Source organism: Anolis carolinensis, chromosome 1, assembly GCF_035594765.1.
Source record: "Anolis carolinensis isolate JA03-04 chromosome 1, rAnoCar3.1.pri, whole genome shotgun sequence".
NCBI classification, from domain to species: Eukaryota; Metazoa; Chordata; class Lepidosauria; order Squamata; family Dactyloidae; genus Anolis; species Anolis carolinensis.
This window is the reverse complement of record NC_085841.1, coordinates 122670132-122686983: the sequence shown is the minus strand read 5'-3', so window position 1 is coordinate 122686983 and position 16852 is coordinate 122670132. Positions and strand designations below refer to the sequence as shown.

General features: G+C 38.6%; 1 protein-coding gene across 6 annotated transcripts in view; it reads left to right on the top strand.

Moving 5' to 3' along the window:
• kcnq5 (potassium voltage-gated channel subfamily Q member 5) overlaps nt 1–16852 on the top strand; it is a 425255-nt gene that overhangs the window by 168495 nt on the left and 239908 nt on the right. Inside the window, exon 2 of one of the 6 annotated variants that reach the window (XM_062969056.1) lies at nt 1–16852. This exon is cut by the window's left edge and continues 35549 nt beyond it. The exons of the other annotated variants lie outside the window; for them this stretch is intronic. The gene's annotated coding sequence lies outside the window, so the exon portion shown is untranslated. 6 annotated transcript variants of the gene reach the window in all.

Genomic DNA, 16852 nt, shown 5'->3' with positions numbered 1-16852 from the left:
GAACTACTTTTTCTGACAAATTTGTTGTCTAACATGATGTTTTGGTGTTTCATTTGTAAAATCAAAACCTAATTTGATATTTAATAGGCTTTTCCTTAACGCCTCCTTATTATCCAACATATTCGCTTATCCAACATTCTGCCAGCCCGCTTATGTTGGATAAGTGAGACTCTACTGTACTGTATTTACAAATTTACCAGTAAAATATCACAATGAATTTAAAACACTGACTACAAAAACATGGATTATGAAAAGGCAGACTGTGTTGGATAATCCAGAACATTGTATAAGTGAATGTTGGATAAGTGAGATTCTACTTTGATATGAAATAATTTCTGGGATAGAATAATGCAGAACAATATAATCTCTAAAACCAGGACAGTAAATAAAGAAATAAATAAAGTAAATAAAGCAAGGAAATTGGAAATTCCACAAAGGAAACAATCAGGGCCAGCTAACACCTCCCAAGAAAGGATTCTTCCAGAAAGGAAGCTGAGAAGGCAGTGAAGCACTGTGTATTACCAAAGTCATTATTATTACTGTCATTACTATCATTACTATTATTATTATTATTATTAGTAGTAGTAGTAGTAGTAGTATTGTGTTGCGGTCAACCGTGAAAATGAAAATAATCTGGCTCCAAGTATTCAAAAACACTAAAATCAAAATATATAAAAATTAATGTGGTATAATAAAACAGAACAATACAATCTCTAAAATCAGAACATTAAATAAAGAACAACACTCTGAAAATAGGGGAATTCCACACAGAAAACAATCAGGGCCAGCTAACACCTCCCAACAAAGGATTCCCATCATCAAAGTCTGTCCAATCCTCTGTTTTCTCAGGGCCACAGACAGTAGAAGCACATAAAATATTGCAAACAACACCACTCTGAAAACAAGGTAATTCCAGGCAGGAAACAATCAGGGCAGGCTAACACCTCCCAACAAAATATTCCCATCATCAAAGTCTGGCAAATCCTCTGTTTTCTCAGGGCCACAGACAGTAGAAGCACATAAAATATCACAAACAACACCACTCTGGAAACGAGGTAATTCCAGACAGGAAACAATCAGGGCCAGCTAACACCTCCCAACAAAAAAATCACTCAGGGAGGAAACAGCCAGGCTTTAAAGCTGCAAGGCCATTACATCCTAATCATTTTTCCTAATTGCAGCATTCATACTTGCCTCCAACAGACAAAAAAAAAAAAACAATCAGAAATATTGTATATTCACAACCTTTAGGAAATAATATCCCCTGATGGCGCAGCGTGTTAAAGCGCTGAGCTGCTGAACTTCTGGACCGAAAGGCCGCAGGTTTGAATTGGGGGAGCAGAGAGAGCCCCCACTGTTAGCCCCAGCTTCTGCCAACCCAGAAGTTCAAAAACATGTAAATGTGAGTGCATCAATAGGTACTGCTCCGGTGGGAAGGTAACGCCGCTCCATGCAGTCATCCCACATGACCTTGGAGGAGTCTATGGACAATGCCGGCTCTTCGGCTTAGAAATGGAGATGAGCCCCAACCCCCAGAGTCAGACATGACTGGACTTAATGTCAGGGGAAAACGTTTACCCTTTACCTTAACTACCACCAATTCCTCAATACTTTATTTCCCATACCACCATTCTTCGCCACAGCAACGCGTGGCCGGGAACAGCTAGTTTCCTATAAGAATGTCTCTTCATGAAGCAATTTATTTCAAATCATGATAGAAATATTGGGTGCTGTAATAAGAAAATAATGCTCTGCAGTAGCAATAATAGTTGTTAGCAGCAGCATGTGACAAATTAAAACGAATGTACAGACTTTTCCTCTGTCTTCTCTGGCTGCCTTTGTGACATGTGTTTCTGGAAAGTAAAATTGCAAGAATTCAAGGTGGCAAAAATTGAGACACCAGTTTCCTATTACACAAATTTTGGTAATTTGTGGATTTCTTGTGATTGCTTTGATAGCTGAATAATTGAGACAATAATCAAATAAAGCTGATGGTTCTATGTCAATGAGACAATGAACCTATGGTAGATTCCATTCGGAACTTTAAACAATCTATCCAAGAGGCTGAATCCTCAGTACCTTGGACAGCTCCTTTACAGTTCAACTTAAAGGTGTATATATACTGCAAATGCTGTTCAACACCACTGTATCAATCATAGCTAAGTGCTATGGCATCGAGGGAACTGTTTTTAGAAAGTATTTAGTATTATCTGCTGAAGATTGCTGATGCCTCACCAAAACTACAAATCCCAGGATTCCATAGCACTGAGCCATGGCAGATCAGGTGGTATGAAATTCTATGGTTGAAGAAGGACCCTAATATCTGGAGTGCATTCACCATCCACTTACATGGAACCTGCAGAAACCACTGAATATTGTACATATTAATTTCAAATTGCTTTAGTAGTGGCAATGCTTCTGACATTCAATGAAATCTTAATCATGGACAAGTATTTTCAGACATTGAAACAGACATTTATGCCATTTGTGTTCATTCTGAAGGAGGTGCATGATTACATACATGCACAAACCAATATCTTGTATATTAATTTCATAATGATTTTGACCTAAGGACGCTTTTTGTTTCTGCTCTTATGAGTGATTGATTTTCTTCCAATAATCTGCACTGAGACCAAAATAAGGAAAATATTATTTCTGTGACTCAGTACATTTTGTTTTCTTGCTTTTCCAGAGACTGAAATAGAACCATTTGTTTTATATTCTGCTCATGTGGAGAGATAGACACAGAAGCTAGTATCTAGCGGATGTGTGTAGTGCAGATAAAACTTTCAATTCATGTAACAGTTTAATTTTACCCATACAGTTTAAAACTTTTTTTCTTTTCTTTTTAAAAATTCACACCAAACAGGATTTTTGGGCTCTGGGGGCTGGGTTCCCGGTTGTTTCTTAGCAACTAGTGGTCACTGGGACCTGGTTAATATGTCTTTTAGCTAATCAGCATTTTCATTCATTTCCTGATCATTTGTTGGCAACAAAATCAGACCAAAAGGTAGTGGTGACGAACAGGTGACATATAATTTGCAGGAGTATAATAATGCATACTGGGAAAGGGTGAGGATGCGCACTGGAGATGCATTTTTAAATGCCAGCGAACGAGGCATTAATCAGCCTGTTTTTCATGACACTGAAGCTTTTCATTTTTATTTTTAAACATTTGCAGAATGTGAACTGCCTGATTCACTTGAAAGTTCCTCTAGCTGGATCCCTCTTCCGTACTTATTATGTCATGGTGTACTTTCTCCTTATTCTCTCTACCAACCCTTTAAACTTAACTGAGACTCAATATAGAACTGAGTAATTACTATACCGAGTAATTTCTTCACAGAATATTCAGGCTCATTTAAACGATAGTTTCCAAACCATACCACACTTAAGTAAAAAAATGGGAATAGCTGATATAACAAACCCTGTCTTCTCAGCAAGTCAGTAGTCAAATTGGGTGTGATCAGACCATTTTTCTAGAAGTCTACATTTTGTGTACATGTGTGCTAGTTAATTTAAACTTCTGGAATAGCCATCTGCATTTAAACTGGTTGCTTTTTCACAATACGTGTTCAGAATCTTTAAGTTAGTCCACTTGGGACTTTTATCACACAAAGGTGATATCCCACTGCATTTGTGTAATTTCAGATAATTGCAATATACTGATCACCCTTGCTATTGCACATCTCTGGAGTTTCACAGCTGTGATTAGCTGCCATCTATATATATAAAAGGATAAAGTTGTTTGCGCAGTGACTATAACAACAAAACTAAATGTCCCAGAAATACGAAACTTGGCAACACAATGCAAAAGTCTTGCCTCCCAGTTATAACAACACAACCACATCACCAAACCACAATCCAGACCTACAAAACTCACAACATTGCATCATGACTATAACAACACAACTAAACGCCCCAGAAATACAAAACTTGGCAACACAACGCAAAAGCCTTGCCTCCCGGTTGTAACAACACAACCACACCACAAAACCACAATCTGGACCCACAAAACTCACAACAATGTATTGTGACTACAACAACACAACTAAACCGGATGGCCATCTGTCTGAGGGGTTTAGGTGGGGTCTTCCTCCATGACAAAAAGAAAGAAAGGGGTTGGACTGCATGCAAACTACAAATCCCAGCACCCCATGGCATGGACTCCATGCATTTCAATTAGAGGCCTCTTCCTTCTCCCTTTCCCCACCATCCAACCCACTGACCCAGTTCCATGGCTCCGCAGGCAGGAAAGGCTAGGACGGATAGAACAAAGGAAGGAGGGAGGGAAGGGAAGTGAAGGAACACCAAGGACAAGAGCCCTCCCTCTCTGCCCGGAAGGCCAAGAGCAAAAGGAAGAGAAAGACCATTGAATCCGGTTATATTTACCCTCCTTTCTGACCAGTGTGTTCTTATCAGCGAGCTCAGGATCGGAACAGAGAAAGGGAACAGCATAGGAATAAAGGAAACAAGGAGAGCACCCACTCTATCTATCCATCCACTTATCTATCCATCCACTCACCCACTAATAATAAACACCTACACAGGCAAGAATCAGCCATGCACTGAGGCTACAAGGCCATTCAGTGCTCATCCACCTCCCCAATCCCTACATTCACACTTGGCCTCCAAAAAAAACAATTACAATAATAACAATGACAACAACAACAATAAGAATCAACACCATCACAGGCAAGAAGCAGCCAGGCACTGAGGCTGAGAGGCCAGTGCTACACTGGGCCTCCAAAAAAAACAATACAATAGCATCTAACTTATCCAACCTTCATGACCACTACAACAACAACAATAATAAACGCCTACACAGGCAAAACAAAAAAAAGACTATTATACCCCAATAAAAATATAAACCGCACTCAGCAGAATCAGACATCATGATTAACAACAAACCAAAGACAACAGGGATCTCAAGCAATTATCAATCAACACAAAATTTGAAGAAGGTAACAGACTTCAAATACTACTACTAATGTGAGTATAAAGAAGGGTGGAGGCCACAGCATAAATACAACCTAATGTAGACTGACCAACACCACCAGACTAAGCCACAGCAACGTGTGGCCGGGCACAGCTAGTTCATATATAAAGAACAAAGCAACAATCATATGCATCATTGCTAAAGAGGAATTCACATTGAGCTGAGGGCCCTTTCACACTACATAAATATATCATAACAGCACATTCCACCCAATGGATCCTAAGATTTGTAGTTTACAGAGATGTACTTAGACCTTTCTTTTAGAGGACTGTAGTGCATCAGCATATTAACTAATGTGAAATCAAAGTGCTACATTTCTGTAGTTTGAAGAAGGGAGAACAATGCTTCTTCCTGACTGGGAAGGGATGCTGTTCTTCCTCCCACCCCTTCTTCCTTCCTTCCTTCCTTCCTTCCTTCCTTCCTTCCTTCCTTCCTTCCTTCTTCTCTCTCTCTCTCTTTTCTCTCTTTCTCTCTGCTTGGCATGGCTTCTGTAAACATATTGCATCATGTTTCACTTTCTTATTAAGGGATTAATCCCTTCATAAAATAATTCCAAGAACAATTCATGGAAGGGGGTCCTCAGAGCCAAATCAAAAGCGACAAAAGTCCAGAAGAAGCAGTAAAGGAACAGCAACTTCCTGGGAATTAAAAGCATGCCTTTATTGGATGAAATGCAACAATAACTCTATCTCACCTCCCAGTGGGCAGGCGTGGTGGCTCTCTTAACCTGCTTGTCTAGGCTGGATATACACCTCAGCAGTGAAAGACTCCAGAAACATTACAGGAAGGGAAATGGTACAGAGGGTAGGAGGAGCACTGCAGTAGTTGAGATGGCCGTTTCCTTGAAGCCTCTCTGCCTGGACTGAGCTCCTCCAGTGCCTGTGGGATTCAGTTTCAAGTCTTTTTGATCAAGTTTGCAAGACTCCTAGCAATCATATATTTACAGAAACAGTGCTTACTAAGATCTTTTTGCCCAGACAAAAGGCCTGTATTGAATTCTTATTCTTTTTGATATTTCTGCAGATTTTGACACAGCTGCTCATGTTCTTCTTTTGTATTCATCCAGCACCTAGGATTTACTGATTCTGACCTCAGCTCATTTATGTCTTATCACTTAGGCGGGTCATTTAATGTGTTGCTGGATTTTCTTTTCCCCATTCAGTCAGGGTTCCACAGAGATCTGTTCTGAGATCCTTCTGGCTTTCTCTTTATACAGTCTGTCCTTGGGTAATTTTATTTATCTGTATTGACTTTAGTATCATCTTTTGTTATAACATTCAGCTGTATCTTTCCACTCCAGAATTTTTTTCGGATGTTCAGCATGTCTCCACTATTTTGGCACAAATGTTTCATTATTGCCTAAAATGTAATATGGAAATGATGTGATTATTTTTTTTCTCCTTTTCTTTCCAATGTACATTCTCTATAATTGTTACTAAAACTGCCCTCTATCATATGGAGGAAGCACATAGCCTTAATTTTATTTTCCTCTTTATCTTTTATTCCTCATATGGGAGATGTAACTAAGTCATTACACTTTTTCTTTATAATATTGCCAAAATAAGACCTTTGCTCGCTCGCTCTCTCTCTCTCTCTCTCTCTCTCTCTCTCTCTCTCTCTCTCTCTCTCTCTCTCTCTCTCTCTCTCTCTTTGCCTGCAAAGACTTTCATTCATGCCTTGGTCATTTCCTGTCTTCATTATTATAATCCTCTTTTGACTGGTATTCCATTAACTCAGCTTAACACATTGGTTTCAGTTTAACACTATGTTGCTAAGGCTGTCTCGTTGGCCCATCATTTTAATCAAGTTACAACCTTTGTCAAAGCAATGGACAACCAATGAAGGAGCACTGAAAGTAGAATATCCCTTCATTGGTTGTCCATTCCTTTTATGATACAGTAAAAGCTTCTTGCTTTACATTTTAAAGCCCTTCATTTAGTTTCTCTGTATCTTACAGCCTTTGTTTATCTTTGCTTCACTGTTCAGGACCTTTCTTCTGTGAATTCATTTCTCATCCAACCAAATGTTTCTTCTTCTTAAATTGGTTTCACAGTTTTTCTCTTTCTGTCTTGAAGAATTGGCCTCCTGTGAACATTAGGTAAAGGTAAAGGTTTCCCCTGACGTTAAGTCCAGTCGTGTCCGACTCTGGGGGTTGGTGCTCATCTCCATTTCTAAGCCGAAGATCCGGCGTTGTCCATAGACACCTCCAAGGTCATGTGGCCAGCATGACTGCATGGAGCACCGTTACCTTCCCGCTGGAGCGGTACTTATTGATCTACTCACATTTTCATGCTTTCGAACTGCTAGGTTGGCAGAAGATGGAGCTAACAGTGTGATCATTAGTCTTTCTGATTTTTAGAGGCATCTCATGTCTGTCACCCTTCCAGGACAATTTAGTTTGCTATGTTCAAAAATTCAAAAATTGATGCTACCTCATCAATTACCAAAAGATATAGAGCAGATTGGTTCGATACTGAGTGCCAATCCATCAGGAAAAGACTTAAGAGCCTAATGAGAAAGACACAGGGGTCTCAATCTAAGACTATACACAACAATATGTTAGAACTGAGAAGGAAATATAAGCAAACCATTAGAGCAAAAAAGAAAACCCATTCAATATCCATCTGGAATGGGTTAGAACTCGCTGCTAAAGGGAGGAACACAGTCCTCTTCTGGAATTCAGTAGCTGGAATTCTTAAAGAAAGGAAATATGCATTTGATGCCCCTATTCCTGCAGCGAATTGGGAGATCTATTTCTCTCAACTGTTTGCCCCCTCGCCCCTTCCAAAGAAATACCTTACTCCTAGTATAGACAGCCCCGAAAATTTGCCAGACTGGCCCCCGACTACCGTACAGGAAATAAAGAGTATAATTGAAAGCCTTAATAACAATAAAGCTCCTGGAGAAGACTTTTTACCACCAGAGTTATTCAAATCCAACCCTGACTGGTGGGCCCCCCTAATAGCAGGTCTATGTACTCACATAAATAACACTGCCAACATTCCTACAGGTTGGAAATTGGCAATAATTATCCCTATTTACAAAAAAGGGTGCAAAAAAGATCCAAAAATCTACAGACCTATCAGCCTAATAGATATAGTGGCCAAAATCTACTCTAAAGTGCTTCTTTCTAAATTAGAGCTTTGGGAATATGAAAATAAAATTCTATCAGAAGAACAAGCCGGCTTCAGATCAGGAAGATCCACCATGGATAACTGTTTTATCCTAAACCACCTAATATACAAATATCTAAAAAGAAAGAGTAGACTTTATGTTGCTTTCATTGATCTAAAAGCAGCCTTTGACAGCATCAACAGAGAGCTGCTCTGGCAAAAACTAATAGACAGTAGATTACTACTCCTGATCAAAAGTTTATACTCCAACAACCATATCCAGGTTAGGACGGGAATCAGTGGTGCCTTGACAAAGAGAATTGACTCCTGCAAAGGTGTAAGACAAGGCTGTTTATTAGCCCCTTTACTTTTCAACCTTTATATCAATGACCTGCCAGACCACCTCAGCAGCTCCGAGGTCCATATGCCTATAATTGGTAACAGACACATAAATACTCTTCTATATGCGGATGACATGGTTCTGATGTCTAACACCCAAATAGGTTTACGAAGATTACTGATCAAACTTAACATCTACGCCCACAAAAATGAGCTGACAATAAACAAAACCAAGTCAAAAATTATGGTGTTCGGAAAACGCCCATCTAGACACAAATGGGTTCTAGATGGAGAACATATAGAACAGGTTAGCTCTTTTACATATCTAGGCTTAGTATATTCAGAGACTGGCTCTTGGCTAGCACATTCTCAATCTTGTGCAATCAAAACCAGGGCACGCTCTAACACACTGGCAAGACTGCTAACCCATAGATATCCTGGCTCTTTAACTCCAATAATCAAAGTTTATAAAGCAAAAATCCTCCCCATGATACTATATGGAGCAGAAATCTGGGGCCTAAGCCAACTACCAATACTAGAACAAACACAATCAAAATTTCTAAGACAGATACTTGGCGTTGATGCTGAGACCACCGCTGCCGCAGTTAGAGCAGAGTTAGAAATACATTCTATCGAAGGTCTTGCCAAAATCAGGGCCTTTAACTATTGGTCTAAAATAAAAAATCTCGAAAATAACAGACTGCCGAAATTGTGTTTCTTAGAACAATCTAATGGCTTTAACCAAGACTCCTGGGCAGAACAACTAGCAAGGTTTCTTCGCTCCTGTGGTTTACAAATTACTTCATCAGACCAGAATAGGGATGCCGAAAAAAGGACAGTAATCCAAAGAATCCTAGATATTGAAGCCCAAAAAGACATAGCCACCCTGTCTAATACAGGATCTCTGAAGTGGTTAGGGCGCTTTAAACGTAATTTCCAGAGGGCACTGTACCTAAAAGCAGATATGCCAAGACACCTAAGAATCACTTTCACCAGGGCAAGATTCGAACAAATGGAGTCCATGGAGAGACACGGCAGATTCAATCATATCCCATATGAAGAAAGATTATGTATTTGTGGCAGCCCTGAAGTTGAAAATTTGAACCACATTTTGCACAACTGTAACCTATATAAAAAAGAAAGGAAACAATACTTATGGCCTTTTATTGGTAATAAAACAAGCTGGGTTATTGAAGCCAAAACTTCATTTTTATTAGCCGGTTATAACCCCACTCTGACAACAAAAGTGGCCCTGTATTTGTTTAAAGCTGCTAAAAGGAGATCAGAGTACATAGATCAGATTGGGGTGCAGTGTAGGGGAGACGAGGATAGTTGATGCATAGATCTTTAGCTAAACTACATTGGCACCAAGCAGGCAGACACCTGTATATCTGTATTTTATTTTAAGTGAACCAGATGTATGTTGTATGTTGTTTTTGTATTGTCTGTCCTTGATAAGGCCAACTGGCTAATCAATAAATAAATTGTTGTCCAGATTTCCTGCTGAGCCGCAGTATAGCTGGGCCAGTTTCATGCTCTTTAACCATCTCTTCCAGTGGAGTAATCACCTGTACTTGCTGCAGTTCTCTTCTTCTACATCCTCATACAGAAAAACAAATATGACACAGTGGCTTGTTCACTATCCACATTTTCCCCCTAAAATTATGTAAGCAGAAAAAGATATCCCCCTTAGACTCCCCTATTAACTGCCCAAGCAAAATACCTGTGTATGCTCCCTATTTACTAATCTTCACATTTCATACTGCATGGTATAGTGTTTCTGGTGTTATACTTCAAGGGACTGAGTTGGAAACCTGCTGGATGACCTTTAAGTAAGTCTCACTCCCTCAGCTTCAGAGGAAAGCAAAAGCAAGCCTTGGAATAAATCTTTCCAAGAAAACTCTGTGCAGAGTCTCCATAGGTCAATGTTGACTTGAATACAATAAGTTTATTTTGTGTAGCTAGCAGTGTTTCACCCAAATCAGTGACTCCTTCCCAGGAGGAATTCCTCTTTTTTTATACCACATTTGTCACAGATGTGACTCACAAACAGGTCTTTGCAGAGTAAGTTCAATGTCATGGCTTGACAGGTTGACATAATGCAGTCAGTGTTACCCAACATAGTGTTGTCCCAGGTGCATGTTTCACCATGCATCGTGGTGAATACGTGGGGGCCCAGCAGGGTGTGTGGGGAACCCATTGCTCTATGCCCCGCATCACCTCACTTACCTTTGCCCCCATCTCACAGGGGAAGCATCCACCGCCTGGCTTCCTCTCATGTTGCAAATGAAACATGGGAAGCTTCCCATGTACACCATTTCCTTTCCCCTTTTGCCACAAAGTCCCACTGTAAGTAGATGTATATTATAGAATGGGCTCCGTGGCAATAGGGGAGATGATTAGGCTTACAGCAGGCAAATTAACCCATATGATGAGGCTGCCAATGTGTCAGACTAAGGTTCCTGCCATCTTTGGCAAGCATGGCCTAATGACTACAAATAAAGAGTCCAGCATTTCTGGAGGCCACCAGATTTGGGGGGGGGGGGGGAATGAGACAGAGCAACTGTGTGTCACCTTCACATGACAGCTCTAAGATACTGATAGCATTCTGCTATTTGATCCCTCCATTATATTTGGATGATAAGAAAATGCAAAGAACTGCAAAGGTATCATTTGTAGTTTAAAAGACTCATCTTTTTAAAAATGTCTACCAAGGTAACTGTTTTTGGAGGCATGATACAAAATAATTTCTGAAGAAAATAAAGTAAATACAATTGATAGTCTAGCACTTCCTTTGTCCAATCATCTTGCAGAATTCAGTGAGGATAAATTCTTTGAAATGGAAAAACACAGATCACCCCAGCCTGCTGAGTAACCTAATACCATAGAGTCAAGGGAAAGTGATTTAAATGTCTAGATACTAAGACACTATGACACAGACTTGTAATGGAAAAAGGTCAACCAAGATCCTTGAAATGCATATAAATCTGTTAATAAACTCTGATAACTGCTCATAGATTGAGCAACATGTCCCATGGGATACTGTTCAAATCAATAGGCAGTGAAAATGTAGTCAAGGACAAAGGACATCAAGACCCAGAACAATAAATCTGTAAGGATTTAGGAATGTAGTGAAAGTCACCAAACAAGCAACCTATCCTCATTTATCAGGATCACTCAGTAAGCTCTGGAAATTTCCTGAGTTCACTTTTAACTATATTTTCCTAGTTCTTAATGTAATCAGAATTTTTCCCAATCAAATATGCACAACTATTGTTTTTTTGAGGGGGCGGGGATTTATACAATCTGAAGAGAAACCAGCGTATGCACACAACTATTATTTATCCATTGAAATAATATAAACCTTTCTTCCTTAGACAATATTAATTGTGTTCTTATAGAGTTATATATTATACATTTAATTTAAGAAATGAATGAAAGTTTTAAAAGAACACAGTAAAAATAGATCCATGGAAAGGTAGTTTTTTCTTTAAATGTTTCTATGTATACACTGTCAAAACATGCATTTCACACATAGTAAAGCTGAAATGGGGGGGGGGGGACTACATTATTTTTCTATAGCATATTGTCCTGTGCTTTTTAAAATGTTTAAAAATAGATGGTAGCATGTTTAAACAGCAGAACTAATGTGTTATATCTATTCCCAAAGACTTCTTCATAGGCAGATGAACAGATGCTTGCCAGGTATTAAAGAAGGAAAGGAATTATAGAGCGGAAAGAGAGGACAGGTAGTCATGTGCCCTCTGTACAAAAAGATAAAATAAAGGGTGTCTACATTTTATTACTGAATTTGAAGACCTCTTACTATCTTAGGAAGTACACAGAAGGGGGAAAAGAAGGGTAAAGCTCCCAATAAAATAAAAGATACCATACTGAATAATGAATAAGATGTGAGAAGAAGCACTCTTGAAGCTCTGTGGGAAGTTGTGTGCTGATCAAGCAACAGTCTGTTCAAGAACATTCATCCTCTGTCAGCAATTCTCCAAGGTCTCCGGCTAAGCTCTTCCCCAACTTCACTATTGAGTCCCATTAATTGCCAATGTCAAGGACTGAACTTGGACCTTTTGCCTGCAATGTATATGCTTTTCCATTGAGCTGGTATCCATTGAAACTGGTCTGTGATACAGACAATGTAGAATCAGGTCCAAAGCCATGGTGAGAAGCAATAAGGTGAACTGGCAAAATGGAGAATGGGGAATTCTAATCAACTTAGAAAAAATGCATAGAAGAATCTTAGGGAAGACATAGAAAGACTGATGCATTAAAAATAAAAACCTGGATTCAGGTAGGGAAAGCCAGAACTTTTGGATAAGCAGGTGACATCCTATTGTTCTGTTTAGGACTCCTGGCAGGAAGAATTCATTTTCACATTAAGCTCAGTAAGCTTATAGCTCCTTCCCTAGTTAAGGCCTCAAGCAAGAGTACTTTTCTTCAACAGGCTTGTTAGAAAATCTGGAGTGGGCTATTTTTTATTTTATTTTTAAATATATATTTCTGTATCTTTATTGGGAAAGTGTTTAGATACAAGGCTTACATTACAGTTTAAAGTTACCATTAGTTGGATGTAGAATAGAACAAGAAACAAAGTGAAATAACAAACAATGATTTTTAAAAAAAGGAGATCTAGAAGCATGTTGAGATCAGGTGAAAAGGAGCTTGGCTTAGTTTGTGTCGATTGTGGTGTCCAAGACATGCTAACAAGCCTGGCCTGAATCAAGGAACAGGGCCTGGTAGAAACATTGCATCTGCCAATATCTTTCCACTGCTTCCTTTGGCAGGATTTGGCAGGATAGAGTGGAACCACAGTAAACATCTATTGTGCTTTATTACTGGTGCCACACAGGAAGGGATGGGAAATGGATTCTAAATTCTAAACTCCAATCTGTATGCATGTGAGAAAAGCAACTAATTAACTGATTGGGGAGAGTGAAAAGTGGGGATCTGAGTGCAGGGAAGAACATCATGTGCATTATCAAAAGGCTTACAGAACATTTTGTTTCTGAACAAAGCTTAGGATACCTTGTACATTCCAGGGCCCAGCTGTGTGGGGTCATTGTCTGGCTTCCAGAGTAAATATAAAATTATTCATCCATTTGTTCATTGATTTATGATTTGTGGATCCTGGATTTTTTTTAAATTAGTGTTACAAAAAAGGAGGTGAAATCAGGTATGATCATTCTGCTAGTGTAGCTGTTGCCAGTAGAATCAAGAGCAAGTTAATTCATGGGGTTACCATAAGTCAAAATGTGACTTGAAGATGCACTCAAAGTCACCATCATCCTGTAGGCCTTTAAAACCTGCTCCAAATGATTGTTTCAAGCATGGTGGTACTCCAAGGGGAAAGAGACAGAAAAGGAAAGTCCTATAAAGATAACAGATGTCTTCCAGCCAAAGCTGTAGCTAGGAGGAAGGGGGCAAAATGAGTGCTTTGCTCCCTGAAGAATTCTGTCTCCAAAATGAATTTTTTTAGTCATTTTTCATTGGAGGATCATACTTACTCCTCAAACCAGAATGCAAAATTACTAGCTCAAACTGGAAAAAAATGATGAATGGGCATTGATTCCTGGATATTGTTTATTTGTAGCAGGAGTTGTTCTGCATCAGTAACAGCTGGGCTCTTCCATGTCAACTGAATATTGACTACATACTGTTAAAGGATTTGTCTAAGGTACTAGACCAGGCCTACACAACATGTGGTCCCCGGGCTACCTGTTACCTACAGAAGCCATTGGTGTGGCCCACAGGAGGGAGGGGGGAAGAAAAAGGGAGAGAGAAAAGAGAGGGAAGGAAGGAGAGAGGGATAAAAAGAAGGAAGGAAGATAGGTAGGAAACAGAGAGAGAAGGAATTCACAATTCAGAAAGTGTGGTGTAGTGGCTTGAAGCTTGGACTACAGCTGTGCACCCACTGTATGACTTTAGGCAAATCACACTCTCCCAACCTCAGAGGAAGACAAACACCCTTTTGAATAAATCTTGACAGGAAAACTCTGTGTTAGAGTTACCCTAAGTCTGAAACAACGTGAAGACACACAACAAGAGCAATCCTAACCATTAATTATATCTTACCTGGAAAGTGGGGTACTAAAAACCTATTTATGGCCCCAAGAGGCTTAGCCTATCTAATTTTGGCCCCTTACTACTGACAAGTTGTGCCAGCCTGTTCTTAACATATTTTGGGAGTTTGTGTTCAGTACTTTGGACAGCTTTGGACAGTACTAGGAGCTCCAGTGGCGAAGTGTGTTAAAGTACTGAGCTGCTGAACTTGCAGACCGAAAGGTCCCAGGTTCAAACCCCGGGAGCGGCATGAGCAGCCGCTGTTAGCTCCAGCTCCTGACTGGACTTAATGTCAGGGGAAACCTTTACCTTTACCTACTTTGGACAGCTCCTTTAAAATTTACAGTGTGGAGTGAATCCACCAATCCGCTCACATGGGAATCTCCAAAGTTCTACATGAAAAAAGAAAATTAATTCCCGAAATGAAGGTGTCTGATCTTGAAATGAAGAAGCATGATAATCAGTGGACAACTCCCATCACTTCACATATTCCTTCATGGATTTTCTCTAAATCACTGTTCCTATTTGGTAATACTTGAGATCAATTTTTTAAAACATAATTAGAAATTGAAAGAAGGAATTAGGAAAAACTTAATGCATTGGAAAGAGGACTGAAGAGACAAGAACAGATATAACAGTGTTCTCTTCTCTAATTAGTCAGCGCTTCCTGAATTTTAGAAGTATTTTTAATACCTTGCTTCCAAGACTGTGGTGCTGAAGTAATCTACTCCTTAAAAAAAACTGTTTTCCACTTCTCCTCCCTCCCAAACTTCATTCACCTAAAAAGCATGTTTAATTTTGAGCATACCATTGCTTCCAGATTAGTACATTTTAAAAATAATTTTATTAAAGGTAGGTCACTATAAGAGAGCCAGCATGGTATAGCAGTTTGAGTGTTGGATTCAGACACTGGATGAAATATAAGGTTGAAATATCAATTCAGCCCATAGGTGATTTGGAAGTCAAAGGCAACTCTCCACTAGACCAATCTTGCCAGGAAAATCATGTGATATATTCACCTTAGGGTCACCCTAAGTCAGAAATTACTTAAAGGCACAGAGTGATTACAATAACCAAAGACCTAAAATCCGTAGAAAGGAAAAATCTAGAAGTATTAAGAAAACACATGGAGGGGAATTTAAAGGATTATAATAATCTGTGATTATCATGGTTCGGCAGAATAGCCCTAGTAAAAATTAAAGTCTTACCCAAAATAAATTTCTTGTTCAGAATGATACCATTAATGATTTTAGAAAAGGAAATAAATAACTGGCAACAAATGATAAACAAATATTGCAATAATGGTAAAAAGAACAGATTAAACAAACAAATTTGGTACAACCCCCAAAAAGAAGGAGGATTGGGCCTTCCGAATATAAAAAAATATTATGAGGCAAACCAATTAAGATATGTAGTAGAGAAGATGATGGATGGAGAAGGTTTGGAATGGATGGAATCAGGGAATAAGGCAGTTGAGTGGAGAAAGGATAACATATTCTTTAAGGAAATCTCAAAGAAAGAGATAAAACAAATTGGAAATATATCATTAAGAAATATAATGGAAATATGGAGTAAATATAAAGGACAATTAATTAATAAGAATTCAGTTTTAACGCCAATAATAATGGAAAAAGATTTCCCAAAGGAACTAAAAGGAACACTAGATAAAGAATTAGAAAAAAGGGAACTAAAAAGGGTAGGAAATTGGATAGAACAAAAAATGGAAAAGGTAAAAATGAGAGAAGAATTGAGAGGAATAAATATTTCTTGGATTCATTGGATTCAATTAGAAAAATGGAATGAAAACTGGTGGGCCCAAAATAAAACTGGAAAACAAATAACACAATTTGAGGAATTAATAATAAAAGCATTAAAAAGAGAAAATAGTGAGCCATTAAAAGGAACAACAAGTAAAATATCTAAAATATTAATTAAAGACATAGAAAAAAAAAGAAAAGATTAACATTAAGAGAATCATGGGAGGAGGAATTAGGAACAAAGATAATGGAAAAAGAATGGGAGGAGATATGGAAAACAAGACAATTAAAAACATGTCAATTAGAATAAAAGAAAATTATTACAAATTAATTTGGAAGTGGTATTTAACACCAAGAAGGTTAAATATTATGAATAAGAATAATAATGACAAATGCTGGAGAGGGTGCCAGGAAATTGGAACCTACATGCATATGTGGTGGGATTGTAAACATGTAAAAGGTTTTTGGGAATTGGTCATAAGGGAAATAGAAAATATTATGAATATAAAAATTAGAAGGAATCCAGTGGAAATATTACCTTTAATTAAAAAAGAGGATGAGAAAGATAA